We start from the raw sequence: 13,221 nt of genomic DNA, 5'->3' as shown, positions 1-13,221 counted from the left end.
TTTTACAATTGTATGTTAGTGCTAAAGTGTTTCCTTGCTACCAGTTATGAATATTCGGAGGTCAACATACCACATCAGATTTGTATAATATGTTCAAATGATCTCAAACCATAACCTTGGGCCCGACCACCATCAAACCACTCCATGTTTTATATTTGACAGTTGAATTATAGCCACCAGTAACCTTATGGGAATGCCATTTGTCATCATGATACCCAAGTTGTACTTAAAAATAAATAAATGCTTTCAATAACAAAAAAGATCTTTGTTTGCTAGTTGAGTGTGTTAAATGGGTAAGTAGATTTTTAGACATGTAGATTATAATTTAGAAAGGTATGCAGCTACCATTATGTACTCTATTTAATATGGAATTATTTTTTTATTAGATAAATGATGCCACCACAGATGAAGACCTGTCTAATTCTGTTGAGTTGGCTGCAAGCATTCAGAGTCTCTCAGGCTGCTTCAAAAAAGTTGACCACCACAACAAGGGAGATGTAGTTTTGCATGTTGCTCATTGGTATGTTTTCCAGCGAACAAGAAGCCATTTTGAAAGGTACAGTCTTGGTTCTGTTAGTTGTATGTTTCTAATTGTATTCAGTTGATCTAATTGGTGAATTGACATAGGTTATTTTATAACCTAGTTTTAAAGAAGGACTGGGAGCACTAGAGATTTTAGAGGACATACAGCATCATCCAGGAGTATTAAAATCTGTGTTCACAAATACGGTGAAAAAACTTACTGCATCAGATGTGGAAAACCTTTTCACAGTATTAATGTCTGAAATCGGAAGCAATCATTTTCAATGAGAAAGCTGCACGGTTGGATTCTGGAGAGGTTATCTTCAAGATGCTGAATGTAAGAGATTGCCCATTATCTGTTAGTTGATCAGCCACTGCTAACCAAAACTGAGCTCTTCTAGGAATGAGTTTTGGAAAAGGTGTCATTGAAATATATTTAGATGTCAGTATTTCATTCCTTTTTCATAATGTATATTTTTTTAATTTGTTCAAAAAAAAAAATATATATATATATATATATATATATATATATATATATATATATATATATATATATATATATATATATATATATATATATATATAGTTGATCCTGAAGCAGTATCTTTGGAAAATTTGCTGACTTTCATCACTGACAGTGATAAAGTCCCTCCACTTAGATTTTGCCCTACACCGTGTCTGGAATTCTTGCATGATGGCTCAAGGTTTCCATTGGCCAACACATGTGATAATGTGATCAGGATACCTCTCAAGCAGTCTTTCTCAGAATTCAAGAGCGATATGGATTTTGGCATCAAAAACTCTCCTGGCTTTGGAACAGCATGACCTGCACTCTACTGTGTACAGTTGCTTTGTTTAGGATCATGAAAGTTACCAAATTCATAGTGTTCAGTGGTTGACTTTGTTCATTTCACCTCCAGTTCTGCATTTGTTAGCAACACCAGAATAGATTTGTTAAACTTTTCTAATTGTGAACGCATTTTGCACTTTCTTGCATCTTTTACAGATGGCTGTTTGCCCAGAAAACAATTTGAATATCATTCAAGTCCACTTAAACTTCTGAAAATTTGTCTTGGTTGTGGCTATGTATATCAAAAAACATAAAACTTAAGAAATTCACCAGTGTCAGAGAAAGAATTGTCTAGCTTCTTCCAAATTATGACAAATGTTTTGTATTGGTTAAATATTAAATTGCTTTATTTAAAAGGCAACACATTTCTTTTGGTTTCATATTCCTTTAATACTGACACTGAACAATTTTCCCAGATACCTCTTGTTTATTTAACTTCACAATAGACACAGTCATCTATTAGTGCAGTCCTAAGCCACACCTCTGAAACATGAAGCAATATACTAAGACCGAAGGAATGGAAAGGGGACCTCTTAACCCACCAAAAGTTTACACAGTCACAAGGAGACTACACAAAACCATTCACGGTCAATGAACAGACTAGGATTTAAAATATTGTAGACCTTCTTAAGGACACTGTAATAAAAAAAAAGAATTGAGCATCCTGTCATACTTTTAATTTTACAATGCTGTTGTAGCACAATTCAGCTTTGCAAAAAGGTTAACAATGGACCTTATGATACACACTAATATGCATTTTCTTACATGTTGATAAAATTAATTGTAAAGTCCATGCTAATGACAGAAATAACTATACCTTGTTAGGGAAACAAAGCATAAGTTTTGTTTTTTTTTGAACAGAGGATTAATTAATATTATGACATGGTGAATTCTTTTATGATGTTACTCTTTTTCCACGATTACTAAAATATTGTAGTAGTAATACAAAATTATACTGGTCTGTGTAAATGTGTGCGAAGAAAAAGGTAGTGCTCAATGCCATGATTGCCATCATCTGTGAATGGGTCAATTGTTTGTAAAAATGCATCTGCATTTTGGGGAAGAACTGTTGCTGACAAACTAACTATGGTATGTTCATTTTGATTACAAGCTGAACTATCTGAACATTCATCCAGTAAATTGCCCTGTAATAAACCATGTTGTAGAACACCAGATGTCCACAACTGTAATGGTGACATGTGAGTGGTTATTCCATTGCTGTATGAATTCATTAACACCAGAATTAATTCTTGGAAGATAAATGGCAAACAATTCAGCAGCTGACATCACATCCAGTAAATTGTTTTCTTCTAGAGATAAAAATAAATGTTTATAGTAGAAACTTAGGACCCTATTTAACTCTACTCATAACCTTTCAATTTGCTGATTGTGCATGCCTCGTCCTACTATAAAACTTCCCCTCCCCAAACTTCGTCGACGTACAATAAAATGAGCAACATCTATATTTTCTAGACCTGCATCACCACGAACACGAGATGGAAGACCAAAATGGCGCACACCTTCCTGAAAAAGGCAAAGGACCATATATGCCATATTCTTTAAGCAGCATCTATACTAATAAAAGGCAAAGCCCTCCCTCCCTCACTCACTCACTCACACACTCATCACTAATTCTCCAACTTCCCGTGTGGGTGGAAGGCTGAAATTTGGCAGGTTCATTCCTTACAGCTTCCTTACAAAAGTTGGGCAGATTTTATATCGAAATTCTACGCGTAATGGTCATAACTGGAAGCAGTTTTTCTCCATTTACTGTAATGGAGATGAGCTTCAACGCCGTGGGGGCGGAGTTTCGTGTGACATCATCACGCCTCCCACGTAATCACGCAGTACATAGAAAATCAGGAAGACCTCAAAAAAGCGCTCAAGAAAACATGCATTATATAATTGAGAAGGCAGCGAAACAATAAGAAGCGAGCGAGTGACATATACAACCATATTCATGAGTTCTGCTACTTGAAACAAAGCACGATGTAAACCTACACTTTAAATTAAGTTCATAGACAGGCTGCCGCTGGCGTTTGTAATTTAGTGCCTGCCCATATAAGGCCGTCCGTCAGCGGCAATCCAATAGCAAACTGCCACGGGTAAATATTCACGGGTGAAGGACTGTGCTTATGGAGAGGAAGATGAGATGGTCAGGGTGGTGTTTGACACAAACTCAGCGAAACTGCGAGAGAAAGTTTTAAGTGCCAGGACTAAGGTAACATTAAATACAGCCATGGACATAGCACGAGATGGCACCAGCACAGCTGGGAACCTTCGATGCAAGTACACCGAGTGGCTCACGTGAACTGACGCAGTGCACAGATAAAAGCAACAGTTCCAAAGAGCTGAACAAAACCGAATTACACAATTGAAAAGGCAGCAAAAAATATGAAGCGTCTGATAAGCATATTCATAAATGCAGCTACTGTGGAAACAAAGCACACGGTGGAAAAAGTCAATGTCCCGCTAAAGGAAGACAGTGTAAAAACCCGTGCATGCAGTGTGTCAGGTCTCAGATAAAGAAGAAGACGAGCTGTTTATTGATGCAGTAACAAACGAATCGATGAATGAAACCTGTCATCTTTACAACGATTGACAAACACGGAATGTAACTTGAAACACAACACATCCTACAAATACGAACCTGATTGAAAGAAATAATGATAATCAAATCCTTGATGACAGCAACACTCAGTAACACTCACAAAACAAATACTGTATATTGACAGTCATGTTACGTTATTTTTAAAATGTTCCCTTTTCTTTTTCTACCTTTTTTAACACACTACTTCTCCGCTGCGATACGCGGGTATATATATATGTATATATATATATATATATATATCCCGCTCTACATACTCGAATAATGGATACTTTATTCGCCATCAATGATTGTTTTGGTAAAGCCATACTCAGTGTATTCATTAGATGAGCGGTAAAAAGTAAGAGCGAGGGAGGATGACTCATTGAGGCATGCAGGCTGTAGTCTTGGCGTCAACTCTATCTGAATTGCGCGATCACATTTGAAAAAATATATCTTTTCAAGTTCTATTTAGTCCATATATGTCAAACTCAAGGGCCGCGGGCCACATCCGGCCCGGGAGATCATTTTATATACTGTATTATTGTTATTAAAGCCCGGGTATATGAAGCGCTGGTAACACAATAAACTACAGATCCCATAATGCAGCGCTTCAGCTGCCTTGCCGCTTACTACAGTTATTGCGCACTGAGTTTGCACGGCGCTTTGGTGACTTTGAAGAACAAAAAAAGTCCGTCTACATGCGGCTCAAACCTTGTGCATGTTTGGTAGCACATATCTGTGTGAGAAGCTCTTCTCAGTGATAAAGACTAACAAAACAGCACACAGGAGTCGCCTCACTGATGACCACCTGCAATCCATCCTGAGAATCTCCACAACACAGAACCTCACACCAAACAGAAACGAACTTGTGGCCAAAAAAAGATGCCAGGCGTCCAGCTCTAAAATGACATATGAGCAAAGACAACTGAATGATTTGATTTGTTATTGCACGTAAGAGCGGGAGTCAAACGTTTTAACAAACAGCGTATTGCACTGATCTGAAATAGCTGTGTGTGTATATATGTAGATATGTATGTATATGTATATATATGTTTATATATGTGTGTGTGTATGTATGTATATATATATATGTATGTGTGTGTATATATGTGTGTGTATGTATGTATATGTGTGTATATATGTTTATGTGTGTGTGTGTAAATATATATATATATATGACAACAACACTCATCACTCACAACAGTGACAAAACAATTACATTGACAATCAGGTTACGTTATTTTCAAAATGTTTCCTTTTCTTTTCATTGCTTCTTTAACACACTACTTCTCCGCTGCGAAGCGCGGGTATTTTGCTAGTTTTAAGTATATAATGCAGCGGCTGAATCCATCAAATCATCCATGGAAGAAAAATCCCCATTGGGCTAACTTGTGGTTTCCATTAATGTGCTTGTTGAAACAATAAATACATTTCAGAAACTAAATCCTCAAAATGTATTTTATATTCATGAAATATGATATATAACATGCATATAGAAAAATTTGGAGGTAAGCAGAAAATGCATTAGCTGTAATTACAAAACACTTTAAAATACCTATTAATTAAACATTTGTCAATTACTGTTATGTGAAACTGTAAAATATGTGCTTCTGTTAATATTTTACCTTTGTTGCATAGCTGATTACAAATAATTTTATGATAGCTCTAATTGTTTATGAAATGGGAATACTGTAATTACGAATTACAACGAAGTATGTTCTAGTCTTAATATTTTGTACTTTTTGCATGCTTAAAAGCTTATGCTTACCATAGTTTATTGGGTATATAAATGTTGTAAACTCTTCTTTGTATGGCCCATCGCCATCTAATAGCTCTCCCAACAGAGTCGATGCTTTCCAGATTTAATTTATTTCAGTATATAGCTGTTCTAACAACCTTTTCAACGTGAATATGTTTGATGTCTGTTCTGCATCATTTAGTACGGAAATAAAAACCAAAATAATATATGAATGGCTTTAAAGATTTCTAGCTGAAATTTCCAGCGGATTTAAATCTGTATAGAACAGGGGTCCTCAATCACGGTCCTGGAGAGCCGCAGTGGCTGCAGGGTTTTGCTCCAACCCAGTTGCTTAATAAAAAGCACTTATTGCTAAAGTAACACTTCTGCTTCACTTTAGTGATTTTGAGCCCTTATTGCTTAATTTTGTCTTAAACAGCTATTTAATTGCTCCTTATTATCAATAACATGCAAATGACAAGAGAGAGCAGCATTTCTCCATTTAGCTTATTTACATTTACACCTGTGTGTATTTATCTGCACTATTGGGTTTAATTAAATACTTGGAAGAAAAATGAAGAGAAAAAAGTGAAGGACTGAGAATTACTCGTCCATTTTAGCCTTCAAATTATTTGCATGATAGAAAGGGAAAGAAAATCTAGGATATGAGAATGACCTGACATAGCAGAGTTAATTTAATTTCATAGCTTGTTAGTGCTTTATTGGCAAGAATTGCTTTCTAATTAAGCAACCAGGTCAGAACAAAAACCCTGCAGCCACTGCGGCTCTCCAGGACTGGGATTGAGGACCCCTGGTATAGAACAAACATGGCTACGTTCCATATACTGTATATGGCGTACTCTATCAATCCAAGTGTTCTGTGGTTATCGTCACTACTGATGTCGGCTGGATATTATATTTTTAAATGTATCTTTTTAATTATTTTTCCCATCTTGCATCATTTCTTTTTAATATTTGTCTTATTATTTCAGCGATAATACCTTTTTAACTTATTTATGTGATGTTATGTAGCGTATCAGCAATGTTAATGTACAATACGGAAAGGTATTTGTATATTGTCGTCATTAACATTTGTTAGATATCTTATTTAACTTGTTTTTTTCTGTAGTTGGAGACATATGTTAGTCAGTATTATATATTATTTTTTTCTTTGATTTCCATAGCCACATTTCTCCATATATACAGAGAATATAAAACCAACATTGATTAATTATCAAAACGAGTACAAGTGCCCTCTTTGTAAAAAACATGGAGACTACAGCATCATGATTCCTCACCTTCAGTCCCATGAATCCCACGTTGTAAAGGATGCAGGAAATTATACCAGTAGTCTATGCTTGTTTGTTTTATTTAAAAAATGTCACTAGGCTGCTTTACTTGCACACAATACTGATTGTTAGAGTTTTGAATTACAACTTTTTTAACAAAGTTTCAAATCTTAGCTAATCCCACATTTTCCTTTGTTTGGCAGGTTTTACTATCTACAGATGCATCACAGGGTGTGTCTCAAGTAGTCATTTTCATTGTTGTTTTTCATCAGCATCTGTCACTAGTTTTAGAGGATCACAAATTCTACAACATTCAAAAGAGAAGAAGATATTTTGTTGCTTTTGTAATTTGAGGTTGTATAAAAAAAATTCTCAAGTTACATATACAAAGAAGACATTCTTCAACAAACAGAGATAAATTAATATAACAGGCTTCCTTTAGTTTGTATTGATTTCAGAAGAGACATTTTTGCAGTGTCAAAAACTTCCACTGGGTCAAGATACCTCATTCATGTTCGAAAATGCACATGGGGAGCTAATCATGTTGTGATCTGTGAGTTAGAGAAATGCAAACGAGCATCAAAATTTTCGCAAAGGAGTGGGTTAATGGGATTTGAATGCTGCCATTTGAGGTCTTTGGCTATCTCTCCAGTTACTTCTATGTCAGATGTTACACTTCAGGAGGAAGTATTAACTAGCATGGTAAAAACAAAATGGTTTGGCAAGGTGACGATGAAAACATGTTTAAATCATAAACATATGGCAGAAACACTGCAGACGCCATTAAGTAAAGAGATTTCTCTTGGAGAAGAAAAGTCACAAATATACCTGACAGTGTTTGAACCATGTATATCGTTCAAGTCTTGTTTGGGGAGGGTGATTGTCCATTATAATAAGAAATTGAATACCTGGCACTGTGCCTCTTGCAAGCCTGTATCCTCCTGTATACACAAGGCTGTATCTAAATGGCATCTATTTCAACACGCCCTGAACACTTCAAAAAAAGTCAAGACAACAGGAAATGATGTGTTTGACTCCATCACTATTAACAGTGGCTCCTATGATTCTGAACATTTGCATGATGTTTGCTATCCTCCTGAAGGCCATTTACTTGTGAGACTTGTGCAGTACATTCAGAGGAATAAAACAATCCCAGATGTTTTGCCTGGGGAAGTTTGTGCCCCACCAAAAAGGATGACTTCCCAATGCACTTGATTCCATATGAGACATTTTACAATACAATACAATACAATACGGTTAATTTTTGTATAGCCCAAAATCACACAGGAAGTGCCGCAATGGGCTTTAACAGGCCCTGCCTTTTGACAGCCCCCCAGCCTTGACTCTCTGAGAAGACAAGGAATAATTCCCAATAAAAACCTTGTAGGGAAAAATGGAAGAAATGGAAGAAACCTCGGGAAAGGCAGTTCAAAGAGAGACCCCTTTCCAGGTAGGTTGGGTGTGCAGTGGGTGTCAAAAGTAGGGGGTCAATACAATACAGTATACAGAATTTTGTGCCCAGTGCCCAGGAAGGGTTCCTTTGCCTGATCCAATTTCCGTTACCCATAAAGTAAAGATCATCATGTTCTCTGGTATTGTCAAAGGTTTGTTATATTATGTTGTAAACATGTTTTTGTCAAATATATAAGTTGTCACACACGTGCGAGTAGGTGGCAGCTAAAGGGCCTGAGTAAGTGTAATGGAACATCTGACCAGGGGGCGGCGGAGTGCGCTGACTGTCTTTCTCAGTTCCCTACAGACCTTTCCCGGGAAATCCTGCAAGGTTCCGGCGCCTCAGAAGACGTCACTTCCGAAGCCGGCTCCTTTGCTGACGTCACTTCCGAAGCCAGCCCCTTTGCTGACATCACTTCTGTTCCCGGCTATTTTGATGACATCAGTTCCTCTCCAGGCCTTTAAAGCCTCCATCTTGGGCTACTATAGCCAGTTCTAGTTTGGACTCTGAGAGATGCACATTGTATTTCTGATACAACAAACCCTTTTGCAGCTGGGAAAAACAATATATGGGTGGCTGCCCCAAACCTTTATGATGTCTTTGGCGTATAATTATCACAAAGTATTTTTTAAATATAATTTATTTAATGTTGTTTTTGAGTTCTTAAAATAACATTTATTTATTTGATGTGAGGTACAAAATTTTAGCACCTCCAAGTGTACAGCAATCTATCCAGCTTATTTATATTGTAGTTTACTGTTTTCTTCTTTTCTTTTTTTTTTTTTTTGTAGATGTCTCCACATATTACAGGTGCCTTTGTGACAGTTTCTACCATTATCAGGAATGGAAAGATGGAGTACATAATTTTGATGACGACATCATTATGAGCATCCATGTCTTTTTTTGCATAATTCAATTCAGGTACTTTACCGATCTAAATAACCGCGTTCACCAACTTTAGGTAGATTAAACCAGGTAGAATCAATTACCTAGAAGATTTAAAAAAATTATAAAAACTAAAACCATATACCCAAAACCATTACATTCAGAATGTGATTTCAGTACTGAGTTGATCACTCACTTGCCTGAATTTTACACCTGGCAATGTATACTAGCCATTGCACTTGATAAAACATTAAGTTTAAAAATTCTGCTGGGGTGGTGTGGGTTGGTGGCCTCAGACTCCGTGGGGCTCTGTGATGCTGCTGCTTCGGGCCATGGCTAGATGGGCTGGGGCCTCCGTGCCCCGGATGGATTTTGGGAACGGAGGTGCCTATTGGGGCCAGTAGGGGAGCTGGCTCCCTGGAGGGCTCAGGCCCCTCAGCCGTTCCTCCCCATCCTCAGACATTTCCCTCCTCCTGCTGCTTCACATCATCACACAAACATGCACATAGGGCCTTGGGGTGTGGGTAAGTCAGGGGGTGCGGGTATGGATCCCATTTCCGCAGTCCTGTGGCAGCCTACCCCCCAATTTTATTTGCACATTAAACACTTTCACAAACAACATTCCACACAAATGCACACTTAGGGCCTTGGGAGTGGGCACACTCAACGGCATCCAGTGGGGGGAAATTTCAGCCTCACTCCGAGTGCCGGTGCCCACTTCCAATTTTAAACTGCACTTAGTCATGGAGAGTTTTGGGGGGGGAAGTGGGGCTGTGTGTTGGCATCAGCTGGTGTAGGCCACATGGTGCCGGCACTGCCCGCGTCCCCCCCAACCACAAAATGCACTTTATCAACACACATCAACATTACATTAGAGCAGGCGGAGGGAGACTAGAGGTCTTATTACACCTCTGTTCTCAGTTAGCTGCCCGGAGCTGGAGGCTAGGAGTGGGAGCTGGCCGTCTGCCTGTGGTCTGGAGTGGTGGGTTGCTTTGCTCTACGTTGGACGGGGGTGCCTGCTCATTATTACCCCTGCGGAACGGGACTAGCTCTGGCGTCCGGGAATGGTTGTACCTCAGGTACGGCAGCACCGGGACCAGAGTTAGTAGGGTGTGTATGGGGAGTGTGAATGGGTGTCTGGCGTACATCCTTGTAAGTCTTGGGTTGTATGTGTATGTGAGAGCATGAGGGAGGGAGTGTATGACTGTGTTTGTGTGTGACTGTATATGTCAGGTGGGGTTTTGGACTCCTCCCCTCTCCTGGGACATCTGGCAATGCTACAACATCTTTGCCTACCCTCCCCCTGCCTTAAGCATCTGTCTGGTCGCTCCCGGTGGCTGCCTGGTGAGATCTGGTTCCCTGGGCTCTGTTGGGTCCTCGGCGGGGTGGGTCGCCCTTGGGTCCCGGGCTGCTGGGTTCCGGGCCCAGCCGACTCGGGGGTGAGCAGCTGCGGGCGGGCCTGAGGGCTTGCCGTTGATATCTCCCGGGACTCTGCCGGCTGCTGGTTGTGGCCCCCCAGGGTGATCCTCTGCTCCTCTCGAGGGGGGGTTGGGGCTTCTCTGGTGACGGCCTCCCTGGGGTCTCCGCGCTCTGGGGTGACCTCTGGATCTCTGGGCTTGGAACTCCCTCCATCTTCCGCACGTTTTGGGGGCAGGTCTGTGGCCCTTCACACTCACTATTGGATGCTCCTATAGAGAAACCTTACACATACAAGCGTGCGTACGCACACAGGTGCTCACATGGTGATTTCATAAGTATGACTTGGACATCTTCAGCACATGACCTAAGGTTGTGGTTGGCCCTAAATGCCTTAGTAATAATTACTGTATGATTGTCAGCAAACAGTTTTACTTTTATATATCTTCATGTAGCTGATGCAGCAATGTTTTTGTCTTGTGTTTTTTTTTTCCCCCTCTCTTTCTGCAGGTCTAGAAGCGGATTCTGGTTCATTTATTGTTTATTCTATACGAAAACCCCCCCTTCCCCCTTTACCTCCATCTCTTCCTTTTCTCTCTTCTTTTTCTTTCACTTTTGTCTCCGTGTCCGGTTCGAATCTTAAAAACATCTGAAAATATTTTTAATAAAGTTTTGGTATCAGGCGTGACGTCAGCAGAAGCTGTAATGCTCCACCTGAGAGAAAAACTGTAAGGCTAGTCGCCAGCATTCAGACATCAATTCTGATTGCTTCACAGCCGAACAGGACATGGTAAAAAAAAAAAACATTAAGTAGAGAAGTTCTGAATAAAAGTAAAGACACATTTTTTTCAATTGCACATCTACCTGTAACTTGTTACTTGAATGGTTTATTAAAACTGCACTCTACTTGGACCCATAAATGCACTGGGCAAAACCTAATGGGGCCATGTAGTAGTTTATTCATATAGAGGGTGTGTCCACTGTCATATCGACCCTGGCTGATTTTATAAATACAATATCATTTCTTTTTATTTTTTTCTCATACCATTATTTAATAAAAATATAATCTAATTATTTAACAATTACATATTTAGCGTTATTTTGTATGTGATGTCTGTATGTATTTTGTGACTGATGAATTTTAAAAAGTTTCATAACTATACAGATATTTTTGTCTTAGTGCCTGAATATTTTTTTTTATCCACAATTAGAATCACACAGCTGTTGAAAAGGTCATAAGCAGCCTTGAGAAAACAAATGAAATGCCCTACCCAAGTCATAATGCCATATTGCATGCATACGTACATTTTGAGGCAGTGACATCCCATGAGTATAATTTCTCTTGTGTGCACTGTGGGCATCATCCTCCTATTGTTAACATGGACTTGCACATAAAGGGTGTCTTTAAAATGGCTGGTAAGGATTTCATGAATACATGCATACCTGCTTGAGCCCGTTCTTTGCAGAGGACAGCAGGACATTGGTCCCAGAGTGGACATGGAAGATTTTTCCGTGGAAAGAGAAATTCTTGGCAGAGGCTTTCTGAAATGTAAGCTCATGTCTTTTTTTACTTGTCATCAGTTGCATGAATGTATGTTGAAAAGTCTTGTTTTTTTTTTCCCATCTTTATCCAGGCAACCGTCTGTTAATATGTATAATAAGTATGTTAATATTTTACATTGAAGATAACCCACTTGAAGGTCTTTGTTTCTTTCATAGTGTATATAAACACAGGAAATTCCAGTTTCTGTATTACAACTTGCCTGAAGAAGGGACCTGAGCTGCCTCAAAAGCTTGCATACTGTGATCCATTTAGTTGGCCAATAAAAGATGTCATTTTGCGTCACTTCTCATCTCATCTGACACAGAAATACAACTCTTAAAGGCCTTAGAATATTTTAAATGCATTGTGTACTATGTTTTTTATAGTGTATTGTAAGAAACATTGAAGACTTGTAGAATCTTATGATAAAAAAACAATGTTAATAATGTGTAACAAATTAAGACTATACATTTATTTTTCTCTTTCCTTTTTTATGTTTTTTCCATGTAAATGTGGAGGAAAAGTCTATATGATCTATGATGACCATTTGTAATAATTGCATCCACCCAAACAAAATATTTTTAAAAGTAAGTTTAAAATCTGAATCAATATGTTACTTTAATTACAAAATAAATGAAAGATAGTCTATGGAAGTGAGGCACAGAGGGTACAGCTTTCAATGATGCAAATTTTTACATTTCTTTAAAAAAACATTTGGCAATATCGTTGAGGCAATTTAAGAGATTCGCCCTAACATTATTTATGTTAGGATCTCTTTTTTTTTTTTTTGTTCTTTTTAAAGAGTTACACTACACTACATGTTATACCTGTCATGGCTATGTCCTGCTACTCCAAAAGGATATCAAGCAAGAACCATATCTACCTGATAAAGAGCCCATATCAATGTAAATATCCACTCTTATTTCTTGTATCTG

The 13,221-nt window shown here is 38.4% G+C and overlaps 1 long non-coding RNA gene across 2 annotated transcripts in view; it reads left to right on the top strand.

Moving 5' to 3' along the window:
- Positions 1-12,685, top strand: part of LOC120539650 — a 15,714-nt gene extending 3,029 nt beyond the window's left edge. For both annotated transcript variants that reach the window (XR_005635641.1, XR_005635640.1), the window contains 3 exons: positions 387-556; positions 9,234-9,363; positions 11,955-12,685. This is a non-coding gene — a long non-coding RNA (uncharacterized LOC120539650). The remainder of the gene's footprint in view (positions 1-386; positions 557-9,233; positions 9,364-11,954) is intronic.
- Positions 12,686-13,221: the final 536 nt, after the last annotated feature.

Source organism: Polypterus senegalus, chromosome 11, assembly GCF_016835505.1.
Source record: "Polypterus senegalus isolate Bchr_013 chromosome 11, ASM1683550v1, whole genome shotgun sequence".
Taxonomy (NCBI): domain Eukaryota; kingdom Metazoa; phylum Chordata; class Cladistia; order Polypteriformes; family Polypteridae; genus Polypterus; species Polypterus senegalus.
This window is presented reverse-complemented; position numbering and strand designations above follow the sequence as displayed.